Genomic DNA, 26,617 nt, shown 5'->3' with positions numbered 1-26,617 from the left:
AAAAAAATACCCCAACTCAACTACTTTAGCAAGGGAACAAATGATAGATTTTCCATAGTCTTATTTAGTAGAATGCGGCTTCAGTGTTGTTAGTGATTTGCTACAAGCTAAGAGAAACTGACTGGAAATTACAAAATACGGAGATTTAAGGTTGAAACTAACAAAATTAGTCCCTCGAATCAAAACAAATCTGCAGCCAGCGTCAGGAGCAGGGTTCCCACTGAAGTGACGACAATTGTTGAACGTGCGTTTGAGATGGTTGACATATTGAATTAGTAGTTGAATATGAAATAAGTGTTCCATTGTATTCCCGACCTTAATTTCATTCAAATACACTTGCAGTAAATTATTTAATTAAAACTTCTTTTGAATATACAACTTTTTTTTCCGCTATTGGTGGGGCATAGGATTTCTTTAAAAATTGAAGTGGGGCCTAGGGCAAAAAAGGGTTGAGAACCACTGGTTTACTATTTTAAGAATTCAAATAAACAGTGAAGAGCTCAATGCTACATTGGAAAGGACTTTTCATTTTTAATGAGTCAAAACAATGATGCCTGCATGTTGATCAAGTGATTATAAAGGAAGTCATTGCAATATTTATACTTTTAAAAACTGAATTATTGACTCATAATCCAATAAAATTGATTTTTTTTGGTCAAAGAAAACTTTGGACTATTGACTTATTGGTCTATAGACTATTTTGTGAAATGAACTGGACTATTGACTCATTAGTCAAAAGAAGATGTAACTGTAACATCTGATCAATTGCATCATTTGGCAGATGCATGTGAAGACAGTTACAGAACTGCTAGTTATCTATTACTGCATGATAACAAAGATCAGGTACATTGTGGATTTGTAATGGAAAAAGCCAGAGTAGCTCCATTGAAACAAATTACTATCCCACGAATGGAGTTGACAGCTGCTACCATGGCAAGCAGGGTGGACACAACGTTGAAGAAAGGGATGCAGATGAAACTTACAGACTCCATATTTTGGACTGATAGCACCTCTGTGCTCAAATACATCAACAATAAAACTGCGAGATTTCAAACTTTGGTGGCTAATAGAATCACAGAAATCAATAAAGCCTCATATCCAATACTATGGAGATATGTTAATGCAGTTAACAATTCTGCTGATTTGGCTTCCTGAGGTTTGAAAGTCATGTCTTTTCTGAAGGAAGAAATGTGGGTATCAGAGTCTGTTTCTTCTATGGCCTCAAAATGAGTAGCCTTAAAATCCCAATAAATTGAGAGATTTTACTAGAAGACCCTGAAAGTAAAAGAGAGGACCCCCACAATCAATCTGAAATCGGGGGTAAAACTGCAAATGCTGTTCAGATAATGTCTGAACAAAAAGGATTTAGTTACTTACTTATTAATCCATTACTTTTCATCCTGGAATAGTTTGAGAAGGGCAACAGCAAGATTGCTCAGATTTAAAAGCATGTATCAGAATCACAACAAGTGATGTTCCTGAAACACAAGAAAGAGGACATCTCACAGTTAAAGAATTAATTGATGTGGAGATAGAAATAATTTGCTCTTACTAAAGGAAAAGTTTTACAGATGAAATTTCAAGTCTGAAAAAAAATGAATGAATGTCAAAAGGACAAGCCACATTTGTAAATTCAAACCTATTCTCGTGAATGGTGTTTTAAGAGTTGGTGAACGCAGCAATGTCAGAAGAGATTAAACATCCTGTCATACTGGCCAAATATTTTCGTATTTCAGAGCTAATTCTTCAACATATTCACAGAGATAAGTGTCAAGATTGCAACCAAATGTGTTGTTTGCTGGCATAACAATAGTCGTTCTAAACAACTGATGGCAGATTTGCCTCTGGACAGAGTCATTTTGGATGTGCCTCCATTCACACATGTTGGAGTTGATTATTTTGGACCCTTTGAAGTGAACCGAGCAAGAAGTATTGTGAAGCCCTATGGTGTCATTTTCAATGTTTAGCTATAACAGCAATTCACATTGAAGTGGCATCATCACTTGATACAGGCTCTTTCATCAACACCATTCAGGGTTTTATTGCCAGATGTGGGAAATTGAAGGAAATACGATACGACAATCATACTAATTTCATGGGAGCTCAGCGCAAATTGAAAAATTAGATTTCAAACTGAAATCAAACTCTGATTCATAACGAACCAATTCAAAAAGAAATTACTCGAATCTTCAATCCCCCTATTGGATCACACCATGGAGGTATATGGGAAATATTGATTAGATCAATACAAAAAATTCTTAATTCAGTCTTGGATGGACAAAATCTTAATGAGAAGGGTCTTCAGATAGTTCTATGCAAAGCTGAAGCAATCCTCAACAGTCATTTAATCACTAAGACTTCAACAGATGCAAATGATCTCAAAGCACTTACCCCAAACCATCTTTTGCTTCTTAAAAGTAAACCTTCATTGCCACCAGGACTATTTCAAAAGGAAGCCATATGTGGGTCGCAGGTGGAAGCAGGTGCAATTTATAACAGATTTGCTTTGGAAAAGATGGGTGAAAGCACATCTTTCACTATTGCAAGAGCGACAGAAGTGATTTAAGATCAAGTGCAATTTCATGGCTGGAGATATCACAATCATCATGGACCATTCAGCACCAAAGAATTCCTGGTTAATGGGCAAGATTATTGATACCATCCAGGACAAAAGAGGACTTGTACGTCAAGTTCAGATTAAGATTAAAACTGGCTTTCTAAACCAATGGTTCTCACCTTTCTTTCCATTTACATACCACTTTAAGTATTCCCTATGCCATAGATGCTCTGTGATTGGTAAAGGATTGGAAAGAAAAAGGTTGAGACACACTGTTCTAAACAGACAGATTACCAAAATCTGTCTTTTACAAGAAGCAAAGCTTTAATGATTAACTTCCACTTTCTTCTGAATATTTATGCAATGTATTAAGTTTGATTTTTTTTGCAGTGGTAATTATTATTTTAGATATACCATATATTTTGGCATACAAGTCTACCAGATAAGTCAACGCCCTTTTTCAGCCTCATTTTAATGGATTTATAATATATCTGGCATAAAAGTTGACCCCCCCACCCCCCCCCCCCCCCCGCCACTAATTTTCAGGCTGTCCCAGCAACAACTCCAAATTTGTTACAACATCCCAATTGCCAAGTAACAAAGCTGTAAATTAAACAAGCAAGTAAAACAATTTAAAAACTTTGCTTCTGGGCAGGAAGATGCCAAACAGAGCTAGGTTCAAGTCTTAAGCATCGGCTGCAGCTAGTGACTCCATTCGCCGCATCTGGTGTGGTGCTGTCCACATTGAAAAAGTCAACTCGCTAACCAAGTGTGCTCGGTGCAGGAACCACAGCTACTTATTGGATCCTGGGCAGGAGTAGTGACCTTGTCCTCCTAGCAGGAGCCTCGGCCTACACGGCAGAGGCAGTGACCTCACTCTCCTGGCACGAGCAGGAGCCTTGGCTGATGTGGCAGAAGCGGCAACCGCATTCTAAAAGTGGGAACAGGAACCTCGGCCTACAAGGCAGGAGCAGAACTCTACAATTGTAGAATGTCTAGGTGAGTTATGGTGGCGCCTGGCTGTAGGGAGGTGTTGGGGAGTGGCGGCGCTGGGGAGGTGCTTCCAGGGTTGACTTTTATGCCGAATTGGCTTATAGCAGTTGAGCTGATTTTAAGGTCTAAAAAGTATATATGGCGTGCAAGTCAACACTATTACCCCCCCCCCCCCCGACCACCTCCCATGATACGCCAGATATACAGTGATAATTAGGGGCTGGTATTATACAGTTACAAGAAATCTTGTAAACATTTACAAGAAATCCAGCAGTTATAATGTTTACAAATTCTTTGAGTCTCCAAAGTAACAGCCTGTAAGCCAAGGTCTTTTCTCTGTGTTTAATATAAACAAGGTTAGCTTTTGAAATTTTTTTGTGCTGTGTAGAACCAGGGCAATGTAGACTGTTCAGATAATTTCTTTGACAGTGTACTTCATTAACTGTTTTAAGTGTTGTTAACTGTTTTCAGAGTTCAAATAAACAGTGAAAAACTCGATGCTGTTTTGGAATGGACTTTTCAATTTTAACAAGGCAAAACAATGACGCCTGCATGTTGCTCAAGTGATTATTGTAGATGACATTTACCACGTTCTAATATTTTCCAATTTCAAAATGTCATCATCTAGGAAATGCAAGTGACAATATTCTGAATTACTATCTTATTAATCCAATAAGCCAAACTTTGCAGTTGGAGATTTAAGTAGCTTTAATTCATTGATAAAACCAATAAACATTTTGCATAACTTCTCATTGAGATTTTCATAATGATATAATGATATTCAACTTTAAGCAGATACAAGAAGAAATGGACAAAAGATGAATTAAGATGAAATTAAAATTATAATGACTTCAAAGAAAAGCATCTCGAGATCACAGATCTTTCATGGTTCGTTGAAGAATGAAATGCAAGCTCTCAGACCGCCGGATATTTTGTGGTAACACGACAAACAATACTTTTTCTTAAAGGGATAGGCACAAAATTAACAAAAATCAACAACACAAGTTTTTAACCTTTACAATTATAAAAGGAAATAGTTGCAATACCTTTCTTCAAATATTCCTTCACAGCTATATCCATAAATGGTGAATATTTAAAAAGATGGTATTAGTATTTCAGTGGGGGCAAACCCCTTGCTATAGCTGCTTTAATACCACTATTTTGTGGCAACCCAGTTGATGCCATTTGACCAAATTTAAGATGGTTGCAAGTGGGCAAAGTGTACTGTATTTTTACAAATATAATGCATGCATTATATGCATATTTTACAACCCAGCACGACCCCTGCACATTATATGCATGTGCATTGTATATGAGAATATTTTTACATGTTGAAAGAATGCACACAATTAATAGCGGGTGTGGGAAAATCAAACCTGAAACTTATATTGGGCGTGAGAATAGCAGTATGGCAGCCATGGGAAAGTCACGCCGACATAGTTGTAATGAGTGTGGGAATATAATAGCGGCATTGAAAGAACGTGCAATTTATAGCGAGCGTGGGAATATTATAGCATGAGGATAGTGGCAATGAAAGAATGAGCACAATTTATAATGGCTGTGGGAAAGATGCAATTTACAGCGAGAGCAAGAATGTAAGAGCAGCAATGAAAAAATGGGCACAGTTTATAGCAGACACAGGAAATTTTGATCTTGGGAATATCTCTTTGCACTGAATGCCATGGTATTCCTTCCTATAAACAGGACATACTGGCTAGGACACTGCATCTTATCACTGTTAATTGCCCAGACCCATCCCTGAGGGACGAGATTAACATATCAAGTGCCTCTGATTTGAGACATTAGAATTAAAATTCTGCTTTTACTCTGTAGCCAGTCTTCAATCTATTTAATGGATTCCTCTCCAAAGCTTTAAATGTGTTGCAACAGGATATCATCTATTGACATCTCTGGGGGAAGTTGATTGGATGTTAATTGCAGGAGATTAACTGTGCTTTGTCTCATGTCCCATTTAAAGGCAAATTGCTTCTGTCAGTTGGAATACTATACTCGCGTGTTATACGTGTGCGCGTTAGATGATTTTTTTATTATGATTTTCTACGTGTTATATGTCTGAAAATACAGTACTTTCTTTTAAAAAATGGCTGAAAAGACACTATGGGGGTTGGGGGGAAATCACAAGTACCACAACACTAGTTGAATGTGGGGCCTAGCCACTAAGATGCCAATGTACAATTGGTATCCTTACAATTGAGAGGGTGACCTTTTCCAAAAACTTCTAGACTGTTTTAGTGTACAATATCCACAGTCAGCAGAAAGGGAATTTGTTGGAACAAAATCACATACACCATTGCAAGACCATCTGGTGACTGAAAGCCAGAGTGAATCTGAGCACAGCTGACAAGGCCAGAATTTATCACCCAATGCAAATTGCCCTTGAAGTGATTGATCTGGAAGGCCTGCACAGAGAGCGAGAGCATTGTAAAAATCACATCTGTTGTGTGCAGTACATATCAATCAAACTGGGAATGATAACTAATTTCTTTTTCTGAAGGGCTTTGATTTATGTGAAAAATCTGGCAATTTTGGAAAAAATTACTATTTCCATTGCCACTGATTATAAATTATTGACAAAGTTCAATTTCTACAGCTGCCAAAGTGGGGTTTGAACTTTGGTCTTTGGATTGATGTCAAGCTCTCTTCGTTGCTAAAAAAAATAACCAACATTTTCACAGATGCCAACTTCCATTCTTTTCTTGAAATTCACATTGCAAAGTGTGAATTAATCATCCCTTCTTTAATGACCAGTACTCCTACAATATCACAAAGCCAATCTGTGCTCAGTGTTTAAAATTACGTATCACCTTATGGTACTGTCAAACATCACATTTTGTTCATCCGTTTTAAATGTTTGTCTTTTACTTTAACCAACTACAGTTCTGATTGTGAACAAGAGCACCTCCATTTCCTCTCAATTTTCACCACTCAGAGAAAAACTACCCCACATATCTTAAAATCACTCATCCCCAATTCCCATCAAATAAAACATTTTCTTAAAATTCTTCATGAATTTATGGCATTCAGGTTTGAATACAAGACTCAAATTAAGGCCTTTATGCTTTTTCAAAATGTAGGCAATGTGCAAATCCTTGCTTTGACACCGCTGCTAATAAAGTGGAAAATATTTTTTTAAATAAAGCAGCAGGCTGTGATGAATGACATCCTAATAATGAAAGACCCGACTTGTGCCAGACTCCCAGGTACATAAAACATGCTAACAAAAATTGAAGTGTAATCAACACAGACATTAAATGAAGAGAAAATAAATATTCTTAATAATCAGTTTTTGAAAATATGGAATCATAGGGTTTTTCATTTGTATTCTATATTCAAAATGTTAAATATTCAAAAAGAGAAAATAAATAAAAAATATCTCCATGACTTTAAAATAAATGTACAACACTTGAAAATCTCTGTCTTTTACAACCCCAAACAAAAGATTGGAAGATTACATTCAGAATTTCTTCAACAATAGAACATTAAAGCACAGAAACAAGGCTCTTCAGCCCTTCCAGTCTGTGCCAAACCATTTTTTTGCCTAGTCCCACTGCCCTGCACCCAGTGCATAGTCCTCCGTATCTCTCCCACCCATGTATCTGTCCCAATTCTTCTTAAATGCTAAAATTGAGCCCGCATTCACCACCTCAGCTGGCAGCTTGTTCCACACTCCTACCACTCTCTGAAGCCTTCCCCAAGTTCCCCTAAACTTTTTCGCTTTCACTCTTAACCCATGTTCTCTGGTTTGTATCTCCCCTACCCTCAGTGGGAAAAGCCTACCTACATTTACATTACCCTGCTATTTCTTCAACACTCCAGGGGAAAAAAAGTCCTAACCTGTTCAAATTTTCTCTGTAACTCAGTTCCTGAAGTCTGGGCCACATCCTAGTAAATCTCTGCACTCTTTCCATCGTAATGATATCTTTCCTATAGTTAGGTGACCAAAAGTGCACACAATACTCCAAGGTCTTCTAAAACTTTACCATAACATCCTAGCTCCTGTACTCAATACTTTGATTTATGAAGGCCAATATACCAAAAGCTCTCATAACCTTATCCACCTATGATGCCACTTTCAGGGAATTATGTATCTGTAGTCCCAGATCCCTGTTCTACCACATTCCTCAGAGCCCTACCATTTACCATGCATATCCTTTCTTAGTCCCAGACCTGATCTCTGAGGCACACCACTCGTCACAGGTCTCCAGTCTCAGAAGCACTCATCCGCCACTATTCTCTGGCTCTTTCCATCCAGCCATTGTCAAATCTAGTTCACTTCTTCACCATGTATACACCCATACAGAACCTTGTCAAAGCATTACTGAAGTCCATGTAGACAACATCCACAGCCTTTCCTTCATCAACTTTCCTGGTATGGGTTTGTGTACTGGAATTCGATTGGTGCATGAACAAGAGTTAAGTGCCCTAATGATATTGAATTCACGCCCTTAACTTTAGCGCATGCACCGACCGAACTCCAGTACGCAAACCCACCACACCTGCACCAACTGAAGACTCGAACATGCGCAGATATCAAGATGGCCACACTGAGCCAACAGACCCTGGGATGCCGATTAACAAGGCAAGTTTGCACATTTTGTCTCTTACATTTCCTGTATCCCTGTTATAGTTTGTAAAATAATCAGTGTAACTTTCATTTTTTCTTTATATTTAAAAAAAAATTTCTGACATATGCTTGGATGGACACAAGTCGCATAGGTCGCAAGTCGGGGAGTTCCTGTACTCATTTGCTTCATGTTGCCTAACTTGTTATAGGTGTCTCTTCTTCCGAACCCATTCCCCAATATCCCTCAAAAACCAAGGTTCCCCATTAGTTTTGACTTTTCCTTTGATCCTGACAGGAACGTACAAAATTTGTACTTTCAAATTTTCACCTCTGAAGGTTCTCCACTTACCTCGCACATCCTTGCCCAAAAACAATTTATCCCAATCCACACATTCTAGATCCTTTCTCATTTCCACAAAATCCAATTTAAAATCTCAACCCGAGGTCCAGACCTATCCTTCTCCATAATTAACTTGAAATTAAAGGCATTATGATCACTGGACCAAAAGGTTCCCCGACACATACTTCTGTCACCTGACCAGTGTCATTCCCAAAAAGAGATCCAATATGGCCCACTCTCTCGTTGGTACCTCCATATATTGATTCAGAAAACTTTCCTGAACACATTTGACAAACTCCAAGCCATCCAGCCCTTTTACAGTATGCGAACCCCAGTCAATATGTGGAAAGTGAAAATTTCCTTACATTTTCTGCAGTTGTCTGCTATCTCTCTACAGATTTGCTCCCCCAATTCTCGCTGACTATTGGGTGTGTCTGTAATACAACCACATGAGTGTGGTCATACCTTCCTCTTCAAGTTTATTGTCATTTGATTGCACAAGTCTTCTTCGGCTTGGCTTCGCGGACGAAGATTTATGGAGGGGGTAAATGTCCACGTCAGCTGCAGGCTCATTTGTGGCTGACAAGTCCGATGCGGGACAGGCAGACATGGTTGCAGCGGTTGCAGGGGAAAATTGGTTGGTTGGGGTTGGGTGTTGGGTTTTTCCTCCTTTGCCTTTTGTCAGTGAGGTGGGCTCTGCGGTCTTCTTCAAAGGAGGTTGCTGCCCGCCGAACTGTGAGGCGCCAAGATGCACAGTTTGAGGCGATATCAGCCCACTGGCAGTGGTCAATGTGGCAGGCACCAAGAGATTTCTTTAGGCAGTCCTTGTACCTTTTCTTTGGTGCACCTCTGTCACGGTGGCCAGTGGTGAGCTCGCCATATAACACAATCTTGGGAAGGCGATGGTCCTCCATTCTGGAGACATGACCCACCCAGCGCAGCTGGATCTTCAGCAGTGTGGACTCGATGCTGTCGACCTCTGCCATCTCGAGTACACGTAGACAAAACCAGACATTACATACAGATAAACAATACACATGCAGAGACAAGTTTTTCATGTATACAAATAAATAAATAGTGTTTCATGAAAATGAGTCTTAGATGGTTAGTGTGGGCAGTTCCTTTGTTCATTCTGCATTCTCACTGCCTGTGGAAAGAACCTGTTCTTCTGACTGGTGGTGCTAGCTCTGATACTCCTCTCTTTCCCAAAGGGAGCAACTGAAAGATGCTGTGTGCAGGTCGGAAGGGGTCCTTGTTGATTTTGCACGCCCTCTTCAGACAACAATACCGATAGATCACATTGATGGAAGGGAAGGGAGACCATCATTCTTATGGTCCTGTGGATTGACCTCTAATCCATTTCTCTGCAGCAACTGTACTACACTGTGATGCAGCTAGCCAGGACACTCTTGACAGAGCTCCTATAGAAGGATGACATAATGGTGGTTAGCAACTTTGCCTGCTTCAGTCTTCTCAGGAAGCATAGTCACTGTTGCACCTTTACTGATAAGTGAGATGTGTATCTACAATAAGTCACTAGTTAAATGAACTCCAAGGAACATAGTGCTCTCCACTACAGAGTTGTGGGTGGTCATTCCTAGTCCACCTGAAGTCCACGATCATCTCCTTCATCTTGTTCACATTGAGACTCAGGTTGTTACTTCACACCATTATCACAAGATTTTCCACCTCTTCTTGGTAGTGCGACTCATTGCTATTGCTGACAAGGTCAACTACTGTTGCATAATTTGCAGACTTGATGGCACTATTGGGAGCTGGATTGTCCAAAGAGGTATTTTAGCTCGGCTGTGCTGAAAAATCTCAGCCTGAGTTGGCAATTTTTCTATTTATTATAACTGTTATGTGAATAAAAAATGTTTAAAAAAAACCTTTCTTTTGCGTGGTATTCAAAGGTCAAAAAGTTGCCATGCTTCAGCACCATCTTGTGAAAAAAGAGAGAAAGCAAAAAGAGCCTTCCTTCAGAAACAAATGAGCGATATAGCTGCCTCTGGCACCCCCATAACCAGCACGTCTGCTCTCCATTACCTTTCCTCCACCACTGGTCCCTATTCTCTGAAACATTTGGTGCTTGCAATTTGATGGGAAACTCAGCCGATGACCCCCATTTAGATTCCACCCTGTCCAGCCACAGGCACTCCATACCTGACCAGCTGAAGCACTGCTTCTTTGGCTTGATCCTGGCTGAGCAACTCCCATTTGCATGCACTAAGCAAAAGGCTGAGTCACAGAAGGAAAACAAAGAAGCTCAAAAGACTGGCAGGACAGGAAGCATCTATGGAGAAAGTCAAAGTTCAAGGTCAGGACCTTTTATCTACTTTGAAGACTGCCAAACCCAACACCTGGTCCCCTAACACCATCTACAGAGCCAAGAAAACCCAGCAGCACCTCAGTTTCCTGCAAAGGCTGAGATAAGTTCATCTCCCACCCTCCCTTCTCACTACATTCTACAGAAGATGTATCGAGAGCATCCTGTGCAACTGCATCAAGACCTGGTTTGAAAGCTAGACTACAAGATCCTGCAGAAGATAGTGAAGTCAGCAGAAATGATCATTGGGGGCTTTTTTCCTACCATAAAGGAAATCTACTACACTCGATGCAGGCAAAAGGCAATAATCATTGTGAAGGACTCCACACACCACTCATGTAAACTGTTCTTCCTCCTTTCCAGAAAATACATTTTATTTTCTATTTTCTTGCTGCATTATTTCCCCAACTACTTCTATTATTTTTAAATCTGACTATATTACATGTTTCAGAAATAAGGGGACTTTGGAGGTGTTGATTCCTGAAAGAGGAGGGTTACAGGGTGTGGGATGATCCCTGAAACAAGGTTTTCTTTAAATTAATTTAACATATTTCACAGTAACAGGCCATTTCGGCCCATGACACCTAATTACTCCTCAATCCCAGCAAGTTTTGAAGGGTGGGAAGAAACCAGAGCACCTGGAGGAAACCCACACACAGAGAGAACATACAAGCTCCTTACAGACAGCACCGGATTCGGACTCTGTGGAGGGGGGGGGGGTTCATCCCTGAAACAAGGGAGTTTCAGCGAGTTGATTTCTGAAACAAGGGGGCTGTAGTCTGAAGAGAGACAATAGATATTTCAAAATATATTGACAGGGAAGATGCTAAAAGGCTGTTCCTACTGATTAAAAAGGAATAAAACTAAGGATTAAAGTCTCAGGATACAGTTCAGCTAATTAGAATCCAATGAGGGTAACATTTCTTTACCATGAATTATTTACTTGAAAAGACTGCAGATGGTCAATCACTGAATACACTGAAAACTAAAATTATTAAGATTTTTGGAAGTTATGGGAAGATGTCAAAGCATGGACTTAAGTACATAATGATCATATCTAGTGGCAGCACAAGCTTCAGTGGTCATTGGCCACAAGTATCAAGGGTGTTAGCATAGCGGTTAGCACAATCCTGTTAGAGTGCCAGTGACTCAGGTTCGAATCTGACAGTCTGTAAGGAGTTTGTATGTTCTCCCTGTGCCTGTGTGGATTTCCTCCCACCCTTCAAACCTTTCAAGGGTTGTAGGTTAATTGGGTGACATTTGCCCATGGGCTGAAAGTGCCTGTTTCCATGCTGGATGTCCAAATTTTTAAAAATTAAAATTATTTTTAGTGTACCTTCTCCTTTTTGAAAGGCATGGTCTCAAATCCAGATCACAGATGTAATGGAACTGCAAACCAGTTTGAAAAACAATAAAGGCCCTCAAGCACTATACCCTTGCTCTTCCATAAAGATTTTATTTTTAATTAAAACTTCCCCAATAGATCAAATACTGAATGGCATTTTGTGCCAATCTTTTACTTCTGATGGTCGGCAATTTGCAACTCTGAAATATAGGAGACTCGAGTTTGCATTACCCCAAGATAGATCCACAATTTCCAGTGAAGTATATTATTTTAAAAAAGATAATTCTAATACATTTAGGTCTGAAATAATTAATGTATATTAATTTGTTGCTGTTTTACCAAATGTGATCAAGAGGCATTCATTTGTAAAGATTAGGAAGCACTGGCCCAAAAAAGCATTGCCATAGTCCTCAACCAGTACTGGCTGCTCCAATAAATAATTTACCAATCTTTTGACTGCCTTCCCCAAATAAACTATTTATCCAATCACTTTCAGTTTTAAAATTTAAACTTTCTCAATCAGCTTCTACCTGACATGTTAAATGTTTCCTGGACAATAAACTATGGTTTGAATATCCTAGAGCTTCTCCATCCTTGACCGCATCCCACTCTAAAGTTGAGTGTGTTATGATTTTGTCCAATTTACATGTCTTTCACTTTCTAAACAGAATAAGTAATGCAATCTGTTTTGTTTTTAAAATCTCTGCCAAAAACAATCAAAATTACTTCCTATATATTCTTACTTTTGGTTCTTTGGATAATTAGAAATCTGTACAATACTGATGCCTTGCTAGCAATAGATGCCATCACATTGGCTCGACACAAAGCCCTGGAACACTTGAACAGCAAAGTCGCATGCACAAGGATGCTCTTTATCGACTACAGTTAGGCATCCAACACTATCATCCCCTCAAAACTGATTAGCAAACTCCAGGACCTGGGCCTCAATACTCCACTGTGTGATTGAATCCAGGATTTCCTCACCTCCAGATAACCATCAGAGAGGATTGGCAAGAACATCTCCTCCACAATCTCCATCAGTACTGGAGCACCATATGCCTAAGTTCTTTTAGCCCTCTGTTCTACTCACTTTACACCTATGACTGATTGGCTCAGTATAACAATAACTAATTTGCTGATGATACCATGGTTGTGGGTTGTATAAAAAGGGGTGATGAGCATACAGGAGGAAGATTGAAAACTTGGCTGAATGGTGTACTATCAACATCCTCGCACTCAATGTCACCAAAACCAAGGAGCTGATTGTGGACTGAAGGGAAAGCCAGGGGTGTATGTTTCAATGATCATTAGGAGATCACCCGAGGGCCTTTCCTCGACCTAACACATGAACATCATCGTAACCAAGCACATCAGTGCCTCTACTTCCTCAGGAGTTTGCAGATGTTTAGCATGACATCAAAAACCTCAGCAAAATTCTACAAACGTGTAGAAAGTCACCTGACCTGTTGCGTCATAGCTTGGTATCAAGGCGCCAATATCTCTGAACAGAAAGCCCTGTAAAAGGTAGTGGACACAGGCAAAATTTTCCCCCCAACATTGAGAAAATCTACATAGAACAATGCTGTTGGAAAGCAGCAGCAATCAACAAGAATCCCGACCACCCAGGCCATGCTCTGTTAAAATCATAGAGCATTACAGCACCGAAACAGGCCCTTCTACTTTGTGCTGAACTATTTTTCAGTCTAGTCCCACTGACATGTTAGCCCTCCAAACCCCTCCATCCACGTTCCTGTCAATAAATTCTTCTTGAATGTTAAAATTGTGGCCACATTCACCACATCAGTTGGCAGTTCGTTCTTCTCTCTGTATCTCACTTACCCTCAGTGGAAAAAGCCTGTCAACATTTACTGTCTGTACCCCTCATAATTTTAAATATCTCGATCAAATCTCCCCTCATCCTTCTATACTCCAGGGAAAAAAAGTCCTAGCCTGTTTAACCTTTCCCTGTAACTCAGTTCCTGAAATCTAGGTAACATTCTAGTAAATTTCTGCACTCTTTCTATCATTGATATCTTTCCTGTTGATAGGTGATCAAAACTGCACACAATACTCCAAATTTGCTTCACCAATGTCTTGTACAATTTTACCATAATATCCCAGCTCCTATACTCAATGTTTTAATTTATGAAGGACAACATGCCAGAACCTCTCTTTACAACCCTATCTACCTGTGTTGCAAATTTCAGGGAACTATGTATCTGTAATCCCAGATCCCTCTGTTCTGCCACACTTCTCAGTCCCCTATTTATTGTGTACGTTCTTTCTTGGTTTGTATTTCTAAAATGCAACACCACACACATCTGAATTAAATTCCATCTGCCATTTATCAGCCCATTTTTCCAACTGGTCCAGATCCCTCTGCAACCTTTGAAAACCTTCTTCGCTGTCCACAACTGCTCCAATCTTTGTGCCACCTGCAAGCTTGCTGATTCCATTTATCACATTATCATCCAGATCATTGACGTAGATGACAAACAACAATCGTCCCAGCAATGATTCCCGCAACACACCATTAATGACAGTCCTCCAGTCTGACAAGCAATAATCCATACCACTCTCTGGCTTCTTCCACAGAGCTAAAGTCAAACCCAGTTTACTACCTCACTATGAATGCTGAGCTTCTGAACCTTCCTAACTAACCTTCCATGTGGGATCTTGACAAACGTCTTACTAAAGTCCATGTAGGTATCATCCACTGCCTTTCCTTCATAAACTGTTCTTGCTGCTTCCATCCGGAAAGAGGTATAGGTGCCACAAGACACAGACCACAAGGTTCAGGATCAGTTGCTACCACTCCACCATCAGAATCCTAAAAAATAAACTCAAATCAAAATCATTTAAGGACTCTTACTTTGCACATTTAATATTGAATATTTATTTTCTGGATTGCAGTTAAATTTCTCTGTTAATATTTCTCTCTTGTTTTTCTAACTTTTCCCAAGAAGTTTTTTTGCACTACTCTGATACTCTGACAATAAACCTGAACTTTGAGTAGAACTGCTGAAGAAAAGCATAGTAACATATCTCAATGAATACCAACTGATATTCACCATCATGAAGTGCTTCACACCAACTCCAGCCTCCCAAGAAGCAGCCTTGACCCACTTCAATTGGTGTCCTGACCTAATAGGTCCGCAACAGATGCCATCTCTCTGGCACTCAACTCTACTGTAGAACATCTTGACAACAACCATGCCAATGCCTCTACTTCCACAGAACTCCTCAAGACCACAAGGAACTGCTGAGAATCGTGACCATCGCACAAACTTCCCTTCCCTAACTCCATCTACATGTCCCACTGCCTTGAAAAAGCAACATACTAAATGACATATCCCACTCCAGATGTAATCTCTTCATGCACCATCAGATTCAAGGATTTGCCTTCCTGCTATCATGAGACTACTGAATGAACCTTCGACAAGAAAGAGAATGTTACCCTTCCTCTTTTTGAACTGATCTCTCCCTGAAACGCTTCTTGCACTGTTTTACTCTTCTGCATTTGTGTATGGTTGGACTTGCAGGATAGCACACAAGTCTTTTCATTATACTTTGCACACAACAATAACCTCCAATCTGACCCAAATTGAATCCCATTAAAAAATATACAAAGACTACTTGAATAAGGTGGGCTTGTGGCATGTTAAAAGAGCAATTATCACAGACCCCAAGAAAAAGTAGAAACTAAGAAGTCCGATTATGTTTCACTTAAGTTAAGGCACATGGGAACATTTCAGTAAGGTTCAATTTTGTGCCCTGTTCTACCCACAAACAGGGCACAAAAAATCATCCAGGTTTCCAATTATCCAATAACCATATAACTGCCAAGAAGTCTTGTTCATTTCAACATCCTCATATAACAAACTCTCAGGAAGCTAAATGCAGTGAACTGCACAGCCAGAGCAGATATTATACAAAGAGGCTGGTGAATTTTTCTAATTATAATATTAAAACACATTTTAAGCCAAATTTTAAAAAAAACATTACTAATTGTCCAATGCATGGTAAGAAACTATTATCCTCTACGAGCACTCACTAAAAGAAAAAAATTACCCTCCTTCTTCATCATAATACTTGCAAGTTCAGTTCAACACTCGGACCCTGAAATTAAAATGACAAATATATGAATAACAAAATCTACAACATATTTGAAAAAAAACCCAACTTCTTTGACTTGCCTTAGACTTTCATCAAACCTGTCACAAACCTCCGCACTTACCCACACTGTATACACAAACAATGAAATTAGAGTATACATTTCATTGAAGAGATTTTATTAAATAACAGTATAGTTTACCTCAGAAGTATCCCATTTAAATTGTATCAATAGCTATGCAAGTCAAACCAGCCATTAACTCAGATGTTACAAACAATCATGACATCTGGCATAGAGTAGAACCTGCTCACCCATTTTAATAATCTTCATCAACCAAAATCCCATTACTGTAATCCTCAAAGCTGTGAAGCATTTGGATGAGAACCATTAATAGCACAAATCTAAGTCATCACCGCATAACAGTTCAAGTGTATGCAGCACCAATTGGGCTTTTCTAATAATTATGAGTTATATTCAATATCGACTACCATGCTTCAAGAAGGGAGATTACAAGAATGTGTTTTAGAATTTATCATTTTTGGAAGCACAGTTAACAAAGTGGTAAGCCCAACAATATTATAGTGCCAGCAACACAAGTTCGAATCCAGCGCCATAAGGAGTTGTACGTTCTCCCTGCGTCAGCATCAGTTTTCCATGGGTCCTCTGGTTTCCTTCCATTTTGCAAAGATGTGCAGGGTTGCTAGATTAATTAAGTGTATTTGGGCAGTGCAGACTCATGGATGGGAAGGGCCTGCTACAATGCTGTATCATTAAAACAATACAGATTTAATAAGATTGAGCTAAATACAGTCTTAACACCAAATGGATTTCATTCAAAGGTTTTGAAAAATGCTTCAAGATATTCTTGTAAATCCTTTCAACAATTCCAGACTATTCTCCTAAACCCTCTGAGATGGAGGAGCTGGCAAGCACAGCACTATGTCTTCCGTGGAATTTGCTGACCTAATTTCATCAACAAAATTGCACTGAAGATCAGAAACAAAAGCAAACATAGTCTGGTCTCACATACCTGCTCAGTTATTAAATAAGAAAGCACATGATCTTGAAGCTCGCTGCTTTCTGAGGCAAACCCACACTCTTCAACTTTCTTGAATATTTAAAACCTAATGCAAGATTAGCAATGATCTTATAGTCCGTATTCAATAATGATGTGGGCCTACAAGATGACGATTTCAATGGGTCCTTATCTTTTTTGGAATCACTGTAATAACTGCTGTTGAGAAGGGCTCCGGGAGAGTACGGGTTGCACACAGCTTGATCTAGTACTTCCATAAATAGAGGCATCAATAAATCTTTTTTTTAAATTCAGGTGGGAACCCATCTTCTCCCAGGGACTTATCAACTTGCAAGGATAACAATGTTTCCCTAATCTCAACTTGATTAAAGGAAGCATTTAAACCCCTGTTCCTCTAAATTCAAATTTGAAAGGAACAATTGTGACAGTAAATTCGCAATTTTATTCAAATCTCCCACTGATTGAAAATCATACGCTCATTTAAAATTGTTTAAAAACTTCATTTACGTCCTTTGGTTTATTGGAGATCCTGCCAGTGTTTGACTTAATTGCATTTTTTGTCTCGAAAGGCAAGTTTCCTAGAATCTTTATCGATAAATTAATCTAGAATTATAAACTGGAAGAGTTAAAGCTCCCAGACTTTAAAAAAATATATTATTGGGCAACCCAAATGAAGTTTGTCACCTCCCTCTTTGAAGAAAGAGACGAGTCTTCTTGGGTAAAATTGGAACTACACAAGGTTGGTGAGAAAATAGCAGAAAATTTCATATAAATGGAATTCTAAATTACTATGTGGTCCTAAGGAAGCCCTCCTTACTAAAACGTATTATTACAATTTTGAATAAACTCAATGGTCAAATTGGTGTTGGGGGCGCTTCTCATCCAAAACACCTCAAGCTCAAAATAAATCAATTCCATTAACAATTGATAATAAAATTATAGAAATTTGGTCTCAGAGTGGTATCAAATATGTCAAAGATTGTTTTCAGCAGGAACAATTTATGACATTCCAACAAATCTGGAATACATTTGGAGTTTTAAATGCATCCTTTTTCTGCCATCTTCAGTTAAGATCTTATTTAAGGGATAAATTAGGACCAGCACTGACCTTACCGCAATGTACTGAAATGAAAAAGGGCTAGACAAGTCAGGAGAGAGATGGGAATCAGATTTGTGTATAGAAATTAATTAATTTTGCTAGTCTGACTTGTGTCAGGACAGCATGTGCAATACAATTAACGCAAGGTTTAGGCTGGTGCAATTTAATTTTTTTTTGCATCAGCTGTACCTTACTCTGCAAAAATTAAATAAATTGAAATCGAATATCCAATTTATGTCAAGATATAGGGACCTTTTTGCATTTGACCTGGTCGTTCCCCAAGGCAAGATCCTTCTGGAAAGATTTGGGGAACGTCAAAGAACAAATTACTGGAAATCGAAACCTCAGATGCCAGAATTGTTTTTATTGGGGAAATTAGCAATATAAGACCCAAAATGAGGCTGTCAAAATATCAATTGTAATTTGTTAAACTTGCTTTAGCAGTGGCAAGGAAATGCATAGCCATTACTTGGAAATCTGATTCCCAACTGAGTCTGACCTGCTGGAAATCAGAAATGCATAGTTGTGATCCACTTATAACCTCAGAAATTGTTATGTTTTTAAGAATATGGAACTCATATATGTTGGGGGGGGAATTAACCTTTGATGATTCCCCCCTCAGGTCTCCAGTACCACCAGCTTCAGTATCCCGAGCAATGTCTACATCAAGACATTTATCCCTTAAGGGAGGAAGTAAGCTCTGGATGAATAATGTAATATTTAATCTGTATGTAATTAGTGCTTTTGGAAAACAGATGATTTTGTCACATCATATGGGAGAATTTACCTCTTTTGCTTTTATCCTTTTCCGTTGAGGGAGGGGTATTTCTCTTTTTCCCTGTTTCCTATTTTTTCTAAAGATTAGCACAGTGTGTACCTTTGCATTTATCAGCAATAATGCAGAATTTGGTAACTGTGACAATGTGAGAGATTATGTTATATTTTATATTGTATACAGATGTTTTAAAGGAGATAAATTGTGGGGTTTTTTTTTTAAATTCAGTCACAAAAAGATGCAAACACTTCACAACACAGATCTCATTTAAAATGCCAGAGTTCTGCTCAAGCCAGACAGTCCAGACGATGAGTGCCTTTGCAAAAACTTTGAAGAATGCCTATAGAGACTTTTTTTTTTAAATTAATTTCGATTTGCTTCAAAACATATACAGCATTTATCCATAACATGAAAAAATGACAAAAATAACAATGTTTATATATTTTCTCCCCCCCACCCCCCATCAGCCCACTTCCCTCTCCAAAGAAAAAAAAAGACCTGTCTAAAAAAAACCTACATCTTTTAATTAATTAATTGCAGTTTATGTAACAATCTTAAACCATAACTAAGAAGGGCAGGTTGAACAGGGGTATGGTGGACACAGCAGGTAAAGTAGTAGCAATGTAGGGTTTTCAAATCTTATCAAATTTTTCTGGTCGATTTCTTAAATTATACGTTTATTCTCTCTAAAGGTATACAATTTAATAATTCCATTCACCATCTATTCAACCGCACAATATCACCAGATTTCCATGTTTACAGCTAGATTTCTTTGCTACTGTTACACTCAAAAACCTCTTGATAAATATCTAACCTCAATTGGGGAAATATCTCCCAATAAAAATACTCTGGGATCTTTCAAAATTTGCAACTTCAAAACTCGTCCCAATAAAATACTTATATCCTTCCAAAACATATCTACTTTTTTCATATTGCCAGACTGCATGCAGGAAAGATCCTACTTCTTTATTACATCAAAAACATTGATCAGAACAATTCAAATGAAGTGCATAAAATTTGTATGGAGTATAATATAATTGATGTTAAAAAAAATTGTACCATTTGATATCTAACATTAATTGTATTAGTTACACTTTCATAGCATAATTTTGACCATACTTTGTCTTGAATCTGTATATTCAAATCTTTTTCCCCCATCTAGATTTGGATTTGAATAAATCCTTTTTCTGAATAGTTTCTTGTAATTTGATATACATATTAGTAATAAATCTTTCAATAAACCTATCCATTATTAGATTTAATCCATTATTAAATTTAAAATTCATCCCTAATTTTCTTTTTAAATATGATTTAAGATGATAATAAGAAAAAAATAGTATTATGTGGTATATTATATTTCTCTTTCAATTGATCAAAAGTCAAAAAACATTCCTTTTTTTTTAATTCCACAATTATGCCAAACATTGAAATAATGATTATTAACCATAAAAGGAATTAAAGGATTTTGATTTAATATCATTTTAACCAACTGATAATTCTTCATTCCTCTTTCTACATGTACTCCATTCCATACTTTGAGTATATGGTTCAAAATTGGTGGATCTGATTTTCCTTTTCACCACACCTCATACCATTGATATAAAATGTGTTCAGAATTACTTTCTCCTATTTTACTTATTTCAATTTGCACTCAGGCAATCCTTTAATCAGTCAGATAAGAGGACAAAAATCTAAGAAGCCACTTTATAACAATCAAAGTCCCCCTTGATCAAATTTCCATGTTAATTTTTCCAAAAGCCATCAGAGGAGTTTTATCCCCCCCCCTCCCCCCAATAAATCTTCTTACACTTTTATTTAAATCATGAAAAAATGTTATTGGTACAAAAATTGGTAAAGATTGAAAAAGATATTGTATTCTCGGAAAGATATTCATCTTCACACAATTAATCCTTTCTATTAAAGAAATTGGCAAATCTTTCCATCTTAATAAATTTTATTTTCATCAATAAAGGTATGGAGTTTAATTTAAATTCATATCAACATTAATACCTAAATATTTAATTGCACCAATCTTCCATTTAAATTTTGTCCTTTTCTTAACTTGAACATAGTCTGTCTCAATCATTGACATCACTTCACTTTTATCAGTATTTACTTTGTAACCGGATACAAACCCATACTCTGCCAATCGATCATTTATTTTTTGCAATGAGCTTTCAAGGTTTGCAAGATATATTACATCAACTGCAAAAAGACTAATTTTATGTTCTTTATCATGCATCAATAACGAAATTGGTCTATATGAAGGTGGAATCAAAGGATCCTTCCTTTTTTTTTGAATAACTTATTAACACAATTTTAAACAAAGGTAAGCCCCAAAGATCTTCCATTTGATCCAACAACCCCATAAATACCAGAATTAATAACTCTTTAAATTCTTTATAAAAATACCAGAGAGAAGCCAACCATTGCTTGGTAAAGACATAAATATATCATATAATTCTGTTTCTGTAAATTGACTTGCTAATTCTGTCTTCTCATCTATGCTTAACTGTGGTAAAGAAATTTTGGACAAATATTTATCCCCATCCTTCAAAGATTCCTATTTATATAATTTCTTATCGAATTTCAGAAAAACATCATTAATACCTTGTGTTTTATAGGTAAGATGACCTAAATCTTCTTTTATAGCTACCATTGTTCTAGGTACTTGATCAGTCTTCAATTGCCATGCTAAAATTTTATGTGCTCTATCTCCCAATTCGTAATATTTTTGTCGGCTTTGTCTTGTATCCCTCTCTACTCTATATGTTTGTATTGTATTAAGCTTCAATTTCTTTCAATCCAACATTTTCCTTTGTTCATCATTCCCTCGATTTTGCAATTCTTTTTCCATTTTTTAAAAATTTCCTTTTCCAAAGAATAAACCAAATGTATTCTTTTTTAACCTTAGTCGTATAACTTATTTATCGTCTTAAACAAATCTTCAAAGAATCCCATACCACAGTTACAGAATGCTCATTCAGGTATATAATTTTTTATGCTGCATTAAACTTCCATCTATAACCTATATTCCATCTATAACCTATATTTTGCTCCTCCAGTAAAACTGACATAACTAAAAGTGACAGACAATATTCTCGCTTGATATATGGGAATATGTCTTATGCTTAGAAGAATAAAATGAATAATTTCTAATATGAGGATGCATCTTCCAAATATCAATAAGTTTCATTTCATTTGTAAAATTTTTCACATCCTTTGTCTCTTTATTTTTAACCATGATTCCTCCTGATCTATCCAATTTGGAATGAAAGGTAAAATTAAAGTCTCCTCCATAATTATTTTCCCTTTTGCATGACCTAACTGCATAAAAACATCTTGTATAAATTTTCTATCATCTACATTTGGTGCTTATATATTCAAAGTCCAATGTTCACAATAAATTTTGCCATTTATCATCACATACCTCCCCACTTTATCAGTCATTACATCTGTGACAGAGTATATAGATAGGTTTTTGCGAGATAAATTGAGAAAGGTTTGTTAGAGTAGGTCACATACGCATACTTTAAAACATATCTTAATAAAAATACTGGAGCTCTGCCCCATGCTAGACATATTAGGGCCTCAGAGCTTTTGCAAGAGCTTTGAAGAGTGCTCGATAGACTTCACTAATGGATTGTTATTTACAAAAGGCAACAGATGAAAGATCATGCTGGAGCTCCAGATTGTCTGGAAGAGAATTTGGTGTTCTAAGAGGGTCATGTGGTTGCAAGCAGAGAGAGAGAAAGAGAGAGAGAGAGAATGCTCCATTTTGAAGACGGCCTGGTCAAAGCCCTTGTGGTTCATACAAGAGGAAAGGAATGAAGGACTGGCTGTCTAATTTTTCACTTGGAATAAGGGAAACAAAAAGGAACTCTGTGGTGACCTGAAAGAAAGAGGTTATCATCTGGAGAACACTGAAGGGGGGCAAGTTTCATCAGCAAGACACTGAAGTGGCAGATTAAAAAGGAGCAATAAATCTATTTCTGAAAACAGACAAGAACCATCCTGAGCTGTAACCATTTACCTTTCAAGCACCAAAGCCTGGTGAACTTTATAAATGTTAAATTCTGTGCACAGTATAAGAATTGCCTGCAACCAGTGAACTTGGAGGAATGAGAAGTGAGGTTGGACTGTGAACTAAAGAACTTTTCTGAACTTACACACACATTACATACATGTGCACTTAGAATTAGAAGGGGGCTAAATTAGGTTAGTTAAGTTAATAGTGATAAGTTAAAGTATAATTCTGTTTTCATGTTTAAAGATAATTAAAATCAACTTTTGTTTAAGTAACCATTTGTCTTTCTGGATATCTATTGCTGCTGGGTTTTGGGGTTTTCTGGGCTCGTAACACATCCAATATTTCAAATGGTAGACATTTGTTTATTTAATATCACTACTCCTCCAGCTTTAGAATTAAATGTAGAGAATACCTACCCCCCCCCCCACACACATACACACACACAAAAAATCTCTTTAATTTCATATGTTCTCTTTCTGTTAAATGCATTTTGTGTTAAAAGCCACATTAACTTTATTTTTTTCCCCCCATATAATTCAATAACCTTTTTCTCTTCATCGGATTCTGAATTCCATTAATATTAATACTAACAAAGGAATGCCATTAGACATTAAAATTAAAACCTAAATTCCTCAAGCTTTGAATATGTGATTACAGACAATGATAATTAAAAGATTTATAATAAATATGTACATTAAGCTGCAAGGTAAGGAAAATGATGAAAAGGTATAAACCCAAACAAAAGTGGGAAAAGGACTTAAATATAAAGATAAAGAATGAAACATGGGAAAAGTTATCTTCTGGGATTATGAAGAAAACAATAAACGCAAGTTTACATATGATACAATATAATTGGTTACATCTATTGTATATCATTCAAAAATTAAAAGAATGGGATCCAACATTATCGGATAAGTGTTTTCACTGTAAAAATGAAATGGGAACAATACATGGAATTTGGGCACGTGCAAAAGTGAATACATTTTGGGAAGAACTAAATCTGATATTAAATAAAATCATAAAAAACAACATACCCAAAAATCCAGAATTTTTTCTATAAATAACATTAGTAGTAAAGAATTAGGACTCAAATTGGATAAAGCACATAAAAAATTCATGATAACCTTAGCAGTAGCAAAAAAATGTTTAATGTCAACTTGTAAAATGGAGGAGAGCCCGAGAATACAGCAATGGTAATGAATAAGTGTATTCATTGGGGAAAAAAAATCACATATAAAAGACAGTTACATCGTTTGAAATAAATCTGGGAACCATACATGGAACATAACAGAAAGAGTCGGCCTTGGACCTCCACCACCTAAAAAGATAAGATAAACACGATCAGATTTAATGTGTATAAGTAGTTGACACGTCCTTTTTGTTTGTTTTCCTTTTGTATAAAGATGTTTTATTGTATTTTATATGTTCAATATATACTGTTTTTGGAGAGGGGTGGGAAGGGGAGGGAGGGATGGGGGAAAAAAAGAGAAAATGTCACTGTGTATATTTAAAGAGATGCATCTGTAAATATTTTGGTTGATATGGGTCATAGTGCGATAAATAAAGAATTATTTTTTTTTTTTAAATGGTCTGTCAAAATCAGGAGATTTTAAACACAGGGTAATGGCATAGCATCTCCTTTAAATTTTCCAAAGCTGTCTGACAAACTTTAGTCCACACAAATTTCTCCCCTTTCTTCAAAAGATTGGTTAAAGAGCAACCTCAGCAAAATTTCCTATAATATCCTTGCCATTCCTAAAACCTTCTCACTGCTTTCTTGCCATTGGGAATAGGAAACTCAGAAATTGCATTCACCTTTGCTTGAAAAGGTGCAACTTTGCCATGACCAACTACATGACCTAAGAAAGTTACAGTGGCATTTGCAAATTGACTTTTTCATTAAATTAACAGTTAAGTTTGCTTTGCACAATCTTGCAAACAATTTGTCCCATTTCCTTAGATGTCTTTCCATGTGTCACTTTTTGTGACCAAGTCATCAATATAAGTATTTGTATGTGTTAAACCCTGCATAACCGAATTAATCATCCTTTGGAATGTTGCAGGGGCATTTTTCATGCCAAAAGGTAACACATTATACTCATAGAAACCATATGGAATTACAAAAGCCGAAATATTCTTTCCTGTCTCAGTTAGAGGCACACATCAGTAATCCTTCAATGAATCCAACTTAGTAAGAAATTTAGCTTTCCCAAATTTATCAATATAGTCATCTATTCTCGGAATAGGATAAGCATCTGTTTTATAAAATACAAGAACTCTAATCCGAGTTCTAATGTCTAATAATATCATTTTTCAACATATATTCCACCTCCTGATCCATAATTTTACTGTTCTGAATATTTATTCTATATCAGTATTTTTTTATGGAACTTGTATCTCCCATGTCCTTTTTGGCACATCAGGAAACAAATTTGTATACTTCAAAATTAATTCTTTCAAATGCATCTGTTCTTGTGATTTAAGATGGCTGAACTTTTCCAAAATTGCTGAGTTAGACAGGCACACAGGAACCATGTTTTCTTTAAGGTTACCCTCACAAGATTTGGTTTCCATAATCTTATGATCCATAACTTCCTTAACCCTGTCAACAACTAACACCTCAGATACAGATTGTTCTCAACTACCCTTATCCTCATAATAAGATTTCAACATATTTATATGAAAAACATGAGTTTTATTCCTTCGATCTGGAGTGTTAACAACATAGTTAACATAATTCAGTTTTGATTTAACTATATACAGTCCAGAAAATTTAGCTCTCAAAGGATTGTCATGCGTTTGAAACAAAAGTAAAACTTTACTTCCTGTCTTAAAAATCTTCACTTGAGCTTTCCTGCCAAATAAATGCTTCATTTTATCTTAAGCCATTTCTAAATTCTCTTGAGCCAAAGTTCGCATTTTTTGGGACCTATCTTTAAATTGAGAAACATAATCCAGCAAGTTCAACTGCACATCCTCATTAACCCACTGTTCTTTTATCAATATTAAAGGACCTGATGTCCAAACACAATTTCAAAAGGGCTGAAACCTAATGAATCCTGCACAGCCTCCCTTGCTGCAAATAACAATAAATGAATAACTTTGTCCTAATCTTTTCCATTCTCCAGACAGTTAAATCCTCATCATATTTTTAAAGAGTAGAATGAAATTTTTCCAAAGCTCAGAGTTTCAGGATGGTATGCAGATGAAGTGATCTGTTTAATTCCCAACTCATAAATCAACTACTGATACATAAAGTTAAATCCTTGATCACTCTGGGTCTCTTTAGGTAATCCAAAAACTTTCAAAAATCTTTCCAGAGCCTTTACTATCGTTTTGGCTTAAATATTCCTTAATGGTATAGCCTCTGGAAATCTTGACACTGTACACAAAATTGTTAATAAATACTGATTCCCA

General features: G+C 37.0%; 1 protein-coding gene across 10 annotated transcripts in view; it reads right to left on the bottom strand.

Annotated features, from left to right (window-relative positions):
• Window positions 1-26,617, bottom strand: part of fam20b (FAM20B glycosaminoglycan xylosylkinase) — a 174,005-nt gene that overhangs the window by 132,047 nt on the left and 15,341 nt on the right. For 5 of the 10 annotated variants that reach the window (XM_069937705.1, XM_069937713.1, XM_069937703.1 and 2 more), the window contains one exon: window positions 16,218-16,265. The exons of 1 other annotated variant lie outside the window; for it this stretch is intronic. The gene's annotated coding sequence lies outside the window, so the exon portion shown is untranslated. Of the gene's footprint in view, window positions 1-1,377; window positions 1,479-16,200; window positions 16,266-26,617 lie in introns of all 10 variants that reach the window. 4 more of the 10 variants (XM_069937706.1, XM_069937704.1, XM_069937708.1 and 1 more) reach the window with 4 other exon arrangements.

This window comes from Narcine bancroftii, chromosome 5 (assembly GCF_036971445.1).
Source record: "Narcine bancroftii isolate sNarBan1 chromosome 5, sNarBan1.hap1, whole genome shotgun sequence".
Lineage (NCBI taxonomy): Eukaryota > Metazoa > Chordata > Chondrichthyes > Torpediniformes > Narcinidae > Narcine > Narcine bancroftii.
Note: the sequence above shows the minus strand (reverse complement) of the source record. Positions and strands in the feature narration are given on the sequence as shown.